General features: G+C 40.2%; 1 protein-coding gene across 4 annotated transcripts in view; it reads left to right on the forward strand.

Annotated features, from left to right (window-relative positions):
- The first annotated feature begins 804 nt into the window (after positions 1-804).
- il1rapl1a (interleukin 1 receptor accessory protein-like 1a) overlaps positions 805-16,803 on the forward strand; it is a 170,566-nt gene continuing 154,567 nt past the window's right edge. For all 4 annotated transcript variants that reach the window (XM_085249501.1, XM_085249504.1, XM_085249503.1 and 1 more), the window contains exon 1: positions 805-1,645. The gene's annotated coding sequence lies outside the window, so the exon portion shown is untranslated. The remainder of the gene's footprint in view (positions 1,646-16,803) is intronic.

Genomic DNA, 16,803 nt, shown 5'->3' on the forward strand with positions numbered 1-16,803 from the left:
GTCCAACAAACTTAGAGAAATCTTATTATTTGCTGGCAGTTTCTTGGTAGCATGGTTGCCAAAGAATGAACTAACTTCTAAGTGACTTTCACAGTGAAGCTTACACGATTCTGATTAATGTGTGGTGTTTGCTTAGTGGACTAATCTTCAAGCTAAAGTTCATTACTCAATTAGAAACATTCCCTCTGTTGTTGTGTATATTGTTGTCTAGCTGTTCACCAGTGTGTCTTTGCTTAGAACTGCATGACGCAATGACAACATTATTGCCTCATGTAGATTTCACAGGTTTCTGAAAACAAGTCCATCAGAAAAAACATGAATGTAAAAGCTGAAGATGGTACTTTACTGCAAAACCAACAAACTGTATTTCTTCAGCCTCCACCTACCTTTTGGTTTTTAACAGAAACCGGGGAGATAATAAAGATATAGAAAATAGAGCTGCTCACTAACATAAAGAGGTCAATATTTTCTAATTTCAGTCAGACTTCAAACTGTTGTAAATAAGGATGTTATAAAAGAAGGCAGCGTGTAGCCTAGAAGCTCCCTGATGTCTCTGAGATTGTGATGTCGGTGTTTCAAATTCGACAGGTGTCCGGATAACTCCTTTTAATCGCAGCCGCAAAACAAAGTAATAACAAGATTAAACAGTAGGCTGTTTATAATTCATATTTCCATTTGAACGGACAACATAATACTTTGAACTCGCACTTTATTTCAAGCTCCTCTCCAGCGTGAGGCTGAAGCATGCAGTTTTAAGTCCCTTCTCTCTTCCCTGTTGATCTCTCCTTTTCCGCACCTCCCACCCCCGTATTTCCCTTTCTTAACCCTGTCCACCTTTTCCTCTCTTCCAACAAGTGAAGAGCGGATTTTTTTGCACTTCTTCTTTGGCGCTTTGAATTGAGTTATCGATGTCTGCTGGAATTTCTCTCCCGCGCCATCCCCTCGTCTATTTTGCCGTTCAGTTGCGATGATGGTGCCAGAGTGCAGGTGCAGCATGTGTTGGAGACAGCAGGGACGGTGTGTGGTGCACTAGGACCAGGGAGCGATTCCTCTCGTCGTGTGCATTGCAACTACAGAGGAGCTGTGGAGGAAACCCCCCCATCGGATCTGGCCATTATATCCATACATTTCTTTTCCACATCTCCACCGCGCCGCGGCTGAGTGGGGATCGCACCAATCAGCGAGCCTAGGATGGTCAAGCACCCAGGAGAGGATTAGCAGGCTAACCGAACACTATTTGCGTAAAAGTCAGCTGTCAGATATTTTTTTCGGAGGGGTTAGTCGTTTGACAGCTTAGCCCCAACTCGTTTTGATGTTATGTTTTATTTGCTGTAGTAAAATCGTATTTTTTTCTTCTTCTTCTACCCATCATCCGTTTTATTTCAAGCGCGCAAAGTCACATCTGCGTAGGAGAGCACTTGGCGCACTTCTCCCCCAAAGGACAGAGACAAAAATCTCCATTCTTCTGTTTGGATTTAAACCGGACGATCGGCTGAATGGGTGACCTCGCCGAAACACAGACTATCACGAGCTTGCACACACTATATGGAAACCTGTTTTCTCCATTGACCTGGAGTTGTGATGTCCAAAGCCTTCCTCACTGACTGACAAACGGCATCGTACCATTTTTGGAATCGAGTTGAAGGTAGGCCAATTTTCTTTTTTCTTTTTTTTTGGCTTTTCGACATAACACGGTTTTTCTGACCATCTGATAAAGTTCGCAGACCTCATTTTAACCGACTCTTCTAATATTACAACCACAGATTGATCGCCCCTGGTCTGTGGTTCTGTCGGACAGTTGCAGTAGTTAATCTAGAAAAAATACCCGGTGGAGAAAGGCTAATATAAATCAGTTTTATAAAGCTCTGAGTCAGTCAAAAGCTTTTAAGGGGAGAAGTTCAACACATGCTGTGGAAACGATGTAATTGACTTCGAATATAGATTACAAAGGGCTTCAAACATTCAGGAAGCCAAAAGATAAATAATTAAACTAAAGATATGCGTCGCAATGTGAGAGGCAACCTCAGTGCCTGCCTTTTTTGTTTAGTTTTTTCTTTTTTTGGGAATGAGTGTTCCTGTTTTGTGTATTTGGCTCACGATATGTTTGCTCATGAGCTCAATCATGGAGATTCCGGAGAAACCCTCTGCAGTGCAGTCTCATACATCGGGCCGCCGGGCTCACTGGAGCTCACAAAGGAGAGGATTTAGATAAAGGTGTAAACGAAGCAGCAGCTTTTCCTGAAGGCAGTCTACCAGTAAGCCTTATTATATGCACAATCCTGTCTTTATATGGAGGGATATGGGCTGCTGGTTGTACCGAGGCAATGATTTAGCCACAAAAGAGAGCCTCAAAAAAACACAAAACTTATTATGCTCTCTCTCTCTCTCTCTCTCTCTCTCTCTCTCTCTCTCTCTCGTGTGTCACGTGCACACCCACACACTCTCAGTGATAGTTTGAAATGACTGTGTATGTGTGAGAGAGAGTGCGTCACTGTACTTAGGCTGTAAAGCTTAAATTGGAGACATATTTGAATGCCAAAGCTCGCGCACATGCTGTCATTATTTTACTGCCCGAGCAAAGCTTATCCGCGTCATTACGCAAATGTAACCGTATTGAAATGACAGCTTAATCGGATTGGGTTCCTTGCCATTTTGACCTACTGTACGAGTTACCCATGAGGGACGAACAGCGCGGCCCATTGGGTGGAAACGTACAAATACCGACGCATGACGCAGGGACATGAGTGATAGATGATGATCCTATTTCTGGAAGTGCGCCTGGATTATAAATGTCTGAACAATTTAAGCGCTAGTGGAAACATCAAGAATCGCTAGTCTTATTTATTGTTTGCCATGCTCTGTGCGTGTGTGTGTGTGTGTGTGTGTGTTTTAAACCTCACTACAGGCAGATATGAGGAGAGACTGTGGGTGGTCAGTGGCTCTTGGACTCATTGCAACCGTGTTCTTCAATTGAATACGCACACGCTGGTATTAAGCCCCAAAGTCTTTGTCTAGCTGTCAAACAACCAGTGCTGCCTGGTTCGTCGCCAGGCTGCAGTTTGAGGTGACACCAAGCCGGAGTCATATATCGTTAATCAGAGCAGAATTTTTTGACTTTTGAAGTTTTTCAGATAACCTTTATCTATTGATGTTGGCCGGGACGATATCATCCGTGGGACTGAGGTGAGCCTCATCTCCAATTCACGCTGTTAACGAAAAAAGTCGTGAAACTGAACCGTCTCCGCGTCACGCTGAATTTTCAGTGTAGTTTGTGTGAGCACGGGGCCTTGCTAATAAATTCGTAAAGTCACTTCTGTCTGATGTTTCACGGTGCAGCAGATAAAAATGGCAGGCCGTCGCTCTTGCCAGCAGCACCTCGTCATAGGAGAGATGACAGGAACTGTCCGTGGTGCTGAAACAGACAGCTCCTTTGTTCAACTCTGGGCAGAAATGTTCGGTTGCTGCTGTAGGCTAACTCTCCTCGGCTTGTGTCACATTTTGTGTGCTAAATACTTGGACAGCTAGTGAGTCACACACACACATGTTGCATCTATCTATCTATCTATCTATCTATCTATCTATCTATCTATCTATCTATCTATCTATCTATCTATCTATCTATCTATCTATCTATCTATCTATCTATCTATCTATCTATCTATCTATCTATCTATCTATCTATCTATCTATCTATCTATCTATCATAGATTGGGACAGGATCACAGCCTTTGCTTTAAATGGCATCATCGTGTCTGTTGAGTGGTGTTAAAATCCATTAGCTGATCACCATAAAGTGGGGCTTCTCTTGGCCATGTGAACAATTGTTTTTCTTTCTTTTTTTTTAAATGAAAATAACAGCTATTGACACCAGAAATAAGCCCAACACTAAAAGCAGGCACAAAGAGCAATTATGCCTCACTATGGTGCTGTAACTGTAAAATGTCAGTTTCAAAGAAATAATCTCTTCTCAGTCTTTTCATGTTTGCAACACATACACACACAAAATATGCTTTCAAATAAAACTTTTATTTTTAAACCAGTTTTATCAGTTTTTCCAAAAATGAAGTACTTTCTTTATAAGACAGATGATTGTGTTCTTGGGGGAAAAACAGCATTTCTCCTGCTTTATTTTCTTTTTGGATTCCACAGAGCTAAGCACACAAAGTCTCTTACGACACCTTTGGTGCTAAAATGTGTTATAAACACAGTTGTGGCGCTGATATACAGCCCAAGTGGAAATCCGATTATCTCTGGTGGGGATGGGGGTGTTGTGACATCTAGTGTGCACTGAATGATTGACTGTACTGTTTATCTGTGATTACTAATAATATTCACATCAGTGTATCAAAATGTCATTATGTGATAACAATCTTGATAACCCCTACCAAGTTCAAGAAAGACATACTGATCAGTGCCCAGTGGGACCACAGCAAGCTAATTTGTTTGCGTGTTAATGGTCATCTGGTATGGAGGGAATCGCTAGTACAGACTTCCTGAAGTGGTCTTTCGTTGGTGATGAATGGCGTGTGTGCTTTCCCCTAACGCTGATTGAATTAGGCCACCCTGCAGTTCCATTGCTTTCCCTAGGAGCAAAGGCGATCCTGCAGTGAAGTTTATCAATAAGCGGGTGGATGGAGTGTAAGTGGTAGTGTTGCCGGGGGCAGACAGCCGGTCATGAGGAGGGGGAACACGCTTAGGGAGAGTCCCACTGATCACACGGCAGATTGGGAGCCCTTGGTGCTAGCGTCTGTCGGTCCCTGCCGTAGGGGAAGAATGAGCAGTGGAGCCACACAGAGCTGACCTAGAACCACACACTGGGCCAACTTCAGGTCAGCATCCTGGGTGAAGGCAGCTCAGTTTAGCTCTTTTTCTTTTTCTTTGTGGTTTTCTTTTTTTGGAAGGTTTCTTTATCACAAAATATTCGGTCAATTTACCACAGTTGTGATCAGGTGATGAACATGGTTGATTCAGAACAAAGCGTCTAGCGAGCGCAGCATTTTGATGGCTTTGTTTTGAAGGCTGGTTGCTTTGATGTGGACCCCCATGAGGCCACTGGCAGCTGAGCTCCCACTGTGGCAGATTGATATTTGTAATTTAAGGGAAGCTGTCACACAGCATCCTCCAGATGGAGAGAGCCGCAGAGGCACGCAGTCGATTAAACACGGTTTGTTTAGGAATAATCATTTTGTTGTGGAAGCTGAGGATTCATTTGAGGCATATTGGCTCTAAGGTTCAAAATGCTCAATTATATCCTTACACACACAAAATCACAGCATAATAACATAACAATAGATGTAGCGTACAGAGTGGTGTCAGGGAAGCTTTTAGCTTTTAGCCTGTCTGTTATCTGATGAAATCGTTCAGATCGCCACATCACAGCAGAAAGGACAGGTCAGTGATTTGTGTCCCTGCTGCAGAAAAGGTTGAGTAAAGGTTGCGAGCCAATTCATTAATTCACTCACTGGAGTGTGCGCACATGCACATGCACGCATGTACTTGCATGCTGTTTTAGTCACTGGACTATTGGAATTGATATCTGGGGGAAGGGTCATGTTTTAAAGAGCCATCTTCTTCCTGTCACATTGATTGACAATAAAGGAACAATAAACATCTCAGAGAGAATACTGCTTGATTAACTAGCCTTCAAAGGAACCATACATGGACAATAAATCACGTTTTCATCTCACAAATTAGGACAATGGCATTTAGATGCCGGTTTGAAGACCTTCCAGCTTGAACTCATGACATTCCTGCTCATAGGTCTAACTGGTAATGTCAAATCCCATGAGGAGTTTAAGAGCAGTAATTTATATATTTATGTGATATTATTATAAATGATCCACTGTTATTGTGTATGAAGTGTTTGAAAAAGGAGGGAGAAAATGAGGCTGGGGTTTGAAAATGCTATAAAACATAATGTGATACAATATCACAGATATTGACAGTATTTATGACACATTAGAATATACATTTTTGCCTCTGATATATTTTCATTGTAAAATGCACTCCCAGATCAAATATCAGTAAGATGACAATAGTCAAGATGGCATTAATTCATTTATCATTCATATCGACTTGGGCGTGGTGAAGGATGACGAGGCCAAACTGATGCATCTAGACAATACAGCATGGTATTCAAGTATCTTTAGTTCTATGGCCGAACTGGGCAACTGCAGTGTTGTACTCAGTTTTTAAGAATGCCAAATGTTTTTCTATCAGTCAGTCATTTACGCCCTTTCTTGTAATTATACCATTTTTTTCCAGTTGCTTCAGTTTCTCCCACCATAACAAATGCTGAGCTGGTGCTGCCTCTTTACCCAGGACAATCTTATAAAAGCAAAAAAGGGTAAAGGTTATTTAAAAATGAATAGATTTGATCCATGTTGCATTTTCAGTGCCAGTTCATGAAGATTTTCAGTAGGCATGTATCAAATTTGAGGTTAAAATTGTTAAAAATGCTTTTTATTTACTCCATTTACTTGTTTTGTTTAAGAGGACCATAGCACATTTACCCTTCCTTATTATCATTGCAGTTTAAATATATGTGGTGCTTTTAGTTGGTACTAATCCTTAATGGTAGATAAACAAGAATGACGGTGCAGCAATTGAGGTATTTTACGAGAACAAAAGAAAAAAAATAATAATTTTGTTGATTTTGTTTTTTATAAATAGGAAATGAAGAAAAGTCCTTATCACATTTTTATACAGGTGAATAGTAAAAGTCCTTAGTCGACAGCAAAACAATGATTATACAATCAGATTAGGAAGTTTAGCCACTCCAGCAGTCCTGAAAGTACGGTTGTGTAGGCTGGGAAATATTGTTTGCTTTTATGCAAAAACTCATTTGAACTGTTACCTCCTAATTCTACTACCAGTATGTATTTGCAAGTGAAGATAATCAAATAAAAAACTGAAATTTCATTTAATTGTAGGGGAATTACACCCTTAATCATGGACCTCATTATAAAGTTATTGTGTGTTTTTGAAATTAGTATTCTTTTTTCTTTACTTTCTCTGAAAAAGCAAAATTTAACATTCACATCAGAGAACAGAAAGACAGTAATACAGCTCACTGCAGGATCCTTGACAGTGGATGCTTAAACATCTGTACTGATACCACCTCTCTGATAACCTCTAACATTATCGCTCTCACAGCACTTGGCACAGATCCCACTTCACTGATTCCCTCATCTTTCCTTCATACTGTAACTTTGGTCTGTCTGCCTCAAGTTTCTTTCAGGAACACATTTTTAGAAAACTTAACTTCTTACTTTCACTGTACTTTGAAAGCTGTCAATGTAAACAAAGTTAGGCCTGTCAAGGTTGCTTTCAAGAGCTTGGCTCTTAAATTCAGTCACTCGGAAGCATAAGCTGCCAGCTCTTACAGTATTTAGATTAAAGTGGTGTCGATTTTGTACCTTCAAGTCACTTTGCTCACCAGATAAAAATGCCTTTATGTTTAGACATTTATTGAGAAGACTAATGGAAAATGGCCTGTACTTCTAAATCGACCAGAGAAGGAGATGAACACGGGGTAGAAAAAATGAGGAAGGCAGGTAGTTATTTAAGGAAACGGGGAAAAAATCTGCATTATCTGGAGGCTTGATGTGCAGAGAGCAGTCACTGAGGGGTGGCGATGTGGGGGTTTGGATATATAAAAGTTAAAGAGAGGTACACAGACTTGCTTTCAATTGCTAAAGAACCATACTCTTTAAGCTCGAAGGCTGGAATGCAAGTTTGAAAGCCGATTAAATATCTACATAAATCAGCCACAAAATTAAAACCACTGGCAGGTGAAGTGATCAGTGATCGTCGTCTCATTACAATGTAGTGCTCTGGTGTTGCCCTTAGCACATGAGTAACACAAAAAAGAGACCAAGTAGTTCATTTAGCTTACAAACTAAAATCCCGTAGAGCACCTACAAGATACACCTGAAAAAGCCTGATCCATGCAGGCCGCTCCCCGTAATCCACAGGGTCCAAAGGGTTGATCCAGTCCTGCCAATGTTCCAGTGCCAGACCCTACAGGACACCCAGAAAGGTCCAGTCTTCATGCCCTGATGGGTCAGCTGCGTTTTTGTGGCTTGAGACAGCCCTAACTTAGCACAGGTAGATGGTTTTAATTGTGCCTGAAGGTTGGATCTTTCAGGAGGGTTTAACACCAAAAATGAATTATTTAAGACTATTTTCATAAGAAGATTTACAGGGGAGTTTATTTTAGCTCTTAACCCCCAAACATATTATGACTACATCAGTGCACATTTGTTGCCAGATAGAAGTTTAAAGAGTTTTATTATTTCATTTAAAAAGTCTTTATTGTGTTTTGGATTAGGCTTTTTTCTCTCTTTTGATGGGAGCTGGACCATAATGGAGCCAATCAGGATTTCTAACATTTTAATTAAAATGCAATAATTGGAGTGAGATTGTGTTCCAGGACGCTGTCAATCAAATCTGATCAGCTGAATGAAGGCAGATTATCAGAATGTTTAAACTATTATTTAAATGTTAGCTTTAGCTTCAGTTTTTACTTTTATAATCATATATTTGATGGAAATGTTAGGATTTAAGGAAGAAGTCTAAGGGATTTAAGAAAACTGTAAAACTAGTTGTTTCTGTAAAAAGAAGAGGAAGAATTGGGGCTATGCAAATGTTTGAAGGATTTAGACTTTGTTATAGTGGTGCAAAACCTTTTAGGGAAGATGTTATATTGCAATCATTCACCCTTTATTTTTTCTTAACACTCTCTTTGAGCAAAACCAAGGTTTGATTTTAAACCATGAGCACAATCTGGTTTCAGACTTAACCAGCTGTTTGAGTTTCCCTAAACCTAAAAACACTTCATCTCAGAAGCCAAAATAAGACTCGATAGAAGAGATTAGACAACATTCATATGGATCATTTTGCAAAACGACAAATGATCTTTTTCATCATATGATCTAAAAGGACGTGTTGCCCTCTCAGTCTCCATCAATAAAAAAAGAAACTCGGTCTGGACATTGTTAATTATTTCCCTTATGATTATGTCTGTCACGAGAACATGCTTGAATAAATCCTATTCCTGACTTTAAACGTATTAGGTTTCTCTTTTACTGTTTGCACGCTGCCTTTGGCCCTGCCATAAAATACAGAGGGTTGACCACACCGCCTGTAATGGAATCAATCTCTCAGCTGTCACTTTGCATTGGTCCTGGGCAAATCTCACCAGTGTCCCATGGGTGAACATGTAAGATATGCAATGTGAATGCTTCCAACACGTGTGCTCATACAGGGCACATAAATGAAAGGAGTGCAGGGATGTAAAACAGAGAAATGCTCACACAGAGTGGCGCGCACAAGATTAAGCCTGGCAAATTGACTTGTCTTGATGTCTGATGAAATTGTATTTAAAGGTGTAATTTAATCATTTTGCTTTTGTAGAATTTGTGTGGAAAGTGAATCACAGTTGTAGCGCTCCTTAGAGACACGGATGTTGGAAGTCTCAGAGCTGGCAGGTACTTGTAAGAAAGTGGTTCGAATGTTCAAGATCAGATTTGCTCACAACAGTGTAATTGTAAGCTTAAGCTGCGATCTCTCGGTGGACTGGCCCACAAAAAATAGACAGGGGGGGGGAGAAGGAGTGACTTTATGTCAATTTTCTGCTGCTTGGCTTGTCATCTTGCCTCTCAAATCCACTCTGATGGCCCTAGCTCTGAGCTATAAAGATGGGAAGACAAAAACAGACAAGGTCATGCAAGAATTGGCATGGGGGAGACAGAGAAAGACGCCGAGACAGGAAAAGAGAACTCGAGGTGTTTCTACTGTTTCCTAAAGCTGAAACGCTCTGCCCCGTTGTTTTGTCAGCTGCAATGGTCTGTGTTATGGTGCAATGAGACCCCAGGGAGTGGGGACTGCCATAAATATTGCACTGTTCTGAGCAGCCGTCTCTGATGTGGGCTCACATTGTGCACCGGATGCTGGCCATTAGTGCTGTTGGTCAGTAATGAGTGGGCACCAGGGTCTTTAAAACAGTCTTCCAGTTGAGTTTACACAGACGCACACACGGGGCAGCAACTTAGCGCAACAAACAGCTTCCTTGTCAGATGATGAGCAAAGATTAAAACTTTGGGATGTAGAGAACTCATAATAAACAAACACAAACAAAGGAAGCTGGGTTGTTTTAGTGAAGAGCCACTAGTGTTTGTTGGAGCTGACATTGCAGTGTGTTTTGTCGAAGGTCAATGACATCTATGTGTCTGTTCATCCTGGATATGCTTGTGTGTGTGTGTCTGCACACACATAGAGACACACACACACACAGGCCGAGTCAGTCCTGTTCTTGGCTCCAGCAGTGATCTGGCACTTCTCCTAGTTCTGCAGCCCCTGCCATGCATCCCTCTCTCCCTCCCTTTCTCCTGCTGCCTCTCCTCCTCCCATCCCTCTTTTCTCCCTCCATCCACACACCAGTGCAGATCAGCCTGCCCGGGCCTTGCAGGGTGTCAAAAAAAAAAAGGAAATAAAAGAAAGAGAGCTGACTGGACTTTCACCCCAGCTCCCCCGGTATGCTTTCTCATTTCTGGCTCAGTTTTTAATGCTTTGCTATCATGTGATGGTAATATGGCAGCATTATGTACCCAAAATACAATATGCCACTCAAAAGATGTTGAACACATGGACTGTGAAGAGCTGTGACTAGTTACAGGCTGGAGCTGCAATCAACAAAGTCCATTCATTATTCCTTGGACAAAACCTAGATAACCCCACAGCAGGGATAGACACATGTACCAACACACATATAAGAATACCCTGTCTTAAATTTCTGTTTCAGTTCACATAAATCATGTAATAAGATTCCATCTGAGATAAGCGGAGTGCTCCCCACAGGGCCCTTTCCCCTCTTGGAGAGAGGCACAGCACTATAGAATGGATACAGCTGTGGTCAGAGAACAATCAATGCTACTAACTCTGTGTGTGTGTGTGTGTGTGTGTGTGTGTGTGTGTGTTTGTGTGTGTGGTTGTAACATGGATTTTAAATACTCTTCAGGAATCACTAGAGAGAGCACATACTAGATATTAAATTTTAACGGCAACCTTGAATTTCCAGTAGCCTGAACAGATTTTTTTTTTTAAAAGCCAGATCTAAACATTTCCATGCTTTATTAGATATGTGGATCACTATATCTGAAAACACTGCACCATTTGCATAAAATAATGGTAATTAATCTCTTATTTTCTTGAAAAAAGAAAAGGATGCCGGATGTGTGCATTCAGACAAAGAACAAAAAGTATACAGGAGTGCAATGTCCACTTTGGTTTAGCTGAATATTGTCTAGCATCCAAAACATTGATTTTAGAGTCCCATTGCATCATATAGTGCACTGTGGCCAGGTGGAGACAGTCAGGTGAGTATGTTGGGATTCTATAGACGAGAGAGTGAAGGTCACTGAGATGTGCTTATGGGGCATTGCTCACATAAAACAGCTGGGGTAATACAAGGTAGAGTGATGGTGTGTACAGCAAGAGATAACAATGGGAGCGCATGTTCAATTAAACATATACCATCCATTGATCCATCCCTAGTCAGTGTGATACCTCCTTTGTGTGTGTATTTAGGTCTGGTTGGCTGCAGGTATTTTACTGCAACACCCAGACGGCTGTCATTGGTTCACTTAATGCTGCTGCACATATATCTTTCTCTGTCAAAACTGACAGTACCTCAGGCTCTTTGTAGGCTGTAAAGTCAAGGAAACAAGACAAGTTCAACTGTGACATACTGCCAGTAGTTTTGGTAACTCACACCTTGGTAAGTTCCTTTTTTTGTTTTTGTGGTGTGCAATCTGGTTCCATTTAGACTGAGGAAAGTCAGTTATTTTCATTTTGATAGCTGATATTGTAATAATTGAAAGCGTGAATTCATTCACATCAGTGGAAACATTTCTTTAAAGGTTGTGTTGAGATGAGGAAGCAGCTTATCACTTGAAACCTTCTGAATGGGTGTTCTCCAGTAGACTTTCTTTATGTACAGGCAAGGATGAGCTGACCTGCTGCTCTTTGTGGATTTACACAATACAGATAGACAGTACATTGTTTATGCTGTCTTTATATTAGGCACTATAAAGTTAGTATGAAGGTGGAATTCAGTGAATGAAGCTAAGCAACATCAGCTTAACTTCAAATTCATCCCTGCTATACTTGATGTAATCTAACTCTGACCATGAAACCACAGCCACTGTCCACCGGTCACACACAGTCCTTTACTGTGAATAACCACAGTACTAACCTGCAGACTTTTTCATGCAATCTTTAAATAGCACAGTTAGTCTACAACAGGTTGTTTTGCAGCAAGTTTCACAACATGAAAAAAATGTCACATGTACAGACCCAATATCTGATTTTAAAGCAAGAGGAATTACATGTAAGCTTTTCCAGTTTATCAAATACCACTGAGCAGTCCTCACCTTTAAATATGACCTCCCTTCTTGGTCTTTGTTTCTCCATTGCGGAGTGAAGTTAAGTCTCGTTTTTTTCTCGTCCTGTGAAATATAGCAGCTGGACCTTTAAGCTAGCAACACACTGCCGTCTGATGTTTTTTGAGCTGATAGAAATGTTGCAAATGACTTACTTAAAAAATGTTACTCACTTTATGTTTGCTCCTCTTCAGTAGGGCTAGCTAAATGCTGAAGTACCGTAACCGTAACTTATGGACAGCTGCAGTCGGTCCGACGTTGTGAATAAAAATAATAATAAATAAGTTGAAACATCGGCCCACTTTAAACCCTGCCTTTTAGACAGAGTTTTGTCTCTTTCATCTGTTGTTATGTGTCATCCCCTGGTGATTAAGACATGAACAGGACTGCCTTTCATGTGTTACTGTTTAGGCTCAAATTGGTTTGACGTTTGAAGGCTCGCAGTGAAGTGAAATAATAACCCTTCAAATGCCCTAAACCAAAAGTAATGAGCCTGTTTTGAAAATATAAGGAATAGAAAGTACAGATATTTTTTTAAAGTGCAGTAAAAGCAAGTAAAAGTTGTCAGAAAAAAATACTCAAGTAAAGTACAGATATCAGTAATGAAGCATCTGTACTTTGTTACTTCCCACGTCAATAAATTGCTGGAACCATTCCTCTGAGATTTTGTGTGGAAAAAACCTCAGTTGATCAACAGTTTCTATTATAATTTTGCTTTGAGTTCCTGCAATGTGACTGATTTTGCATTAACGAGCAGTGTATCTAAAAAAGTGGCCAGTAAGCATATAAATCAAGGCAAGATGCCATTCAGAGAACTATGGAAGCCACAAAAAAAAGGATCGTAACTCGAAATTTTGAGTTATTTTCTCGAAATTTAAACTTTTTTTCTCAAAATTTCGACTTATTAACTCCAAATTTCGACTTATTAACTCCAAATTTTGAGAAAAGTAACTCGAAATTTTGAGTTAGCGCTGCCATTTCAGTAATCTACGTGAATGATGTCATTTCCTTGTTACCTGGAAGCTGAAGCCCTCAGGTACAAATGCTACAGCCAAGCTACCGGTATTACATCCAGTCATGAATGCACAGATTGCTGAGTATTTTCAAAAATGATGAAATCCATGTGTTATTAGCTGAATCACATGGCGTTACTATCAGCAAACGTACTCGCGAAAGTGCCAATTTGTTGCGATCAGGTTTTGACTGCGCGTTACTCTGCGCCATATGCTTCCGGGTAACAAGAAAGTGACCTAATTCAGGTAGATTACTGATTGGCAGAGCTAACTCAAAATTTTGAGTTATTAACTTGAAATTTTGAGAAAAGTAACTCGAAATTTCAGGTTTTGTTTCTCGAAATTTCAAGAAAATAACTCAAAATTTTGAGTTATGGATACTTGTTTTCGATACTTTTTTGTGGCGGAAAAGGGCTTCCATAGAGAACGAACTGGAAACGTTTCAAAATACTTTGACAGATTTAAAACAAAATAAGGTTTCTAGACTAGATATGCACATTTTACTTCAGTTATACTTCAGTTAAAATACTGAACCGTGCACTGGACTATACGGAGATGATGAGATGAAGTGTATGTTTATGCAGCTGTGAAGACCTTGCATACGTACACATAAAAGATGTTCTTCTAATAAAAAGTGTTTGATATTACTTTTAAATAGCAGGATAAACACACGAGCATGCTGGAAAACAACCACGGCTAGATGTTTCTTGAAATGTTTTTCGCAACAGCATGCTTGTTATAATTTATGATGCTCTGATCCAAATACAATTGATTATGCAACTTACAGTTGGATTTTTCATTGGAGGTATCTTTCTTGTCTGTTGTAATTCTTCTCAACCCCCGCTTCCTTATTTCTTCCACTTTCCTCTCCATTTCTTTTAGTTCTCTCTATTCCCAGCCTGTCCTTAGTCAAGCAGAGAATCGATTTTTAAACAGGCAGGACTCTGGGGACCGAGCAGAGAACCATTATTGGCCTCGTTTAGGCTCCATTGCTACTACGATGGCTTCTCCAGACAATAGGACAGACTGTCATGGATACCAAATCGTAAATGCACATTCCAGGTGAAAACCGCTCAGGCCAGCATTTCCTTTCCTCAAGGAGCTTTGTTTTAAAGGGAAAAAAATAGACATATACAGTCTTTTTAAACGACTGCAATGCCTCTCTACACCCCATGTCACAATCAAAAGCAAGATAGGATGGGAATATAGCAAATGTATAGTCTTTTTTCCCGCGCTGCAAGCTACCTTTTTACCTTTCCAGCGCTGCCTTAGTTTTTGTGGAATTGCAACATATGGTGATGTGTTTCTACTGCAGTGGCTGCTGATTCCTCATCGGGCACGCTGCGCTCCTGTACAGCAGCTGCATGTCTGTCAGGCAGCTGAAGCGTGCAGATCCAATCAAAGTCCTCATTTTCTATCTCGGTTTGAAAGTTTCCCTGAAAGCTTCTGTGGCAAACCTTTTTCATGACAGACGTTTTATCTTGTCACAGCCAAGAGAGCACAGGTGGAATTAACAATCCCTCACTTCCATTAATTGTCCCCATAGTTCATGACAGTGAACCAGCATGCACAAAAGCAGCACCTCGCTTATTTGGAACTGAACCATCATTACTATACATGCCTGGATTGTGTAATAGAGTCCCAACTTGCATGTTTTCCTTCACACTTTTGTTTTTCACACTGAGAAACAGAGAAAAAAACCTGAATTTGAGAAAATTTTCTATGACTGTCTCTCTCTCATAATTCTCAAAGTCTTTTACCTAGAGGAGAAAGTGTTTTGTTTGAGTTGTCGCACTTTTAGGCAAGTGTGTTGACACTTTAAGATATACTTGGATGTCCTCTAACTTCAGATGTCAATATCAGACTGCAGTTTGGCAGATGAAGGATATTATGCTCCATGCCTAAAAAAATCAGAATCAATTTAAGCAAATCAATAACCATTTGGGGATATTTTTATTCACTTAAGTTGATGAGAGGATACAATTTAGCAGGTACTTGACTAGAATCTATTGCTGTTGCCTGGCTACATGACTCAGGTATCATGAGAAATTGATGTGTAAATTACAATGTGTATATAATAACTGTATATTTTTGTGTTGATTATATAATAATAATAATAATATGAAGAACTTTATTAATTCCTTACATGCGGACTAGAGGGATCTTATTCCAGTTAAAAGTCCCTTTTAAGCCGGCCAGTTACCAGGTTAGTGTCCTATTGTGTTTTAGATCTTTTGCAACCTGGGAACATATCAGCTAATCTGCTGACTATGCCTCTGGGGTAGCCGGGCCAAGACCTTCTCCTCTGTGCCCCAGTCACTTTTTTTTTTATCAACGGAAAAAAATTCTTAAAAGCTAATTAAAATGAAAAAAAAGAAGAAAGAAAAACCTTAATTCTTTTTTGAGTACAGTTAATAGTTGCACTTTGGCAAATTCATTCTGCCCTTGGCTCTTCGCTAACCACATGCAGCTAACCATGCAGCAACTGGTTTGTAAAACTTGGACTATAAGAAGACTGTAAATAGAAACCAAACATGATATATCAAATATCTTGTCCCCTGGCTACAAATTCTCCATTGTTGTATACAGATATGCATTTATATAGATTAAACATGACATGCCTCATTGGCATTAAGTCACCATTTGTTGCTTTTTTTTAATTTGTAAAATAGATTTAACAGTGTACTGTTTTGAAAGAGTTACTGATAATTGCTTTACATTTCAGCATGCATATTTACTATTATAAACTAAAAAAAACCCATGTTTGCAATGAGGAAAGAATATGTTAAATATAACATAACGCCTACAGAGTTCACTGAACTGCGCTGAATCTTCACTGATGCCAGAACAAACTGTGCACATTTGAGCTTGTTCTTGCAATGTAGCAATTAGAGCAATAGCAAATCAGAATAATATAATAGCCACCCATCCATCCACAACCTGGACAGATTGCCAGTCTATGGTGCAGAGTAAAAAGTGCTTTAGATGAAACTTGTCAAATATCACATCAAAATATAAGGCACAACATTCATCCATATTTAAAATGTTCTATGTTTGTGTGCACACCCCAGTTTGTTTACCATTCTGTGGAAGTGGTGTGCTTGCATTTGCCAGTGTTTTTATTCTACCTGCGTGTCAGTTGTGGTCCAGCAGCCCCAGTGGGGTGTGTACACTAAATGGGTGAGGAGAGCGTTGGCCCCTGCTCTCCATCAAAGGCAGCATTGACTAGAAGCATAAGGGCGTCTCTGTGGCCAGTCATCCTTGGACAGCTGACAATGGCCTGGGCATGGGAGACCTGGCTGAAAGCAATCAACAACTGCAGGAAAATGCTTCTCTGCTGGTGGAAT

Source organism: Mchenga conophoros, linkage group LG16, assembly GCF_057382185.1.
Source record: "Mchenga conophoros isolate Kocher_MC1m ecotype Shallow Benthic linkage group LG16, M_conophoros_male_GT1.1, whole genome shotgun sequence".
Taxonomy (NCBI): domain Eukaryota; kingdom Metazoa; phylum Chordata; class Actinopteri; order Cichliformes; family Cichlidae; genus Mchenga; species Mchenga conophoros.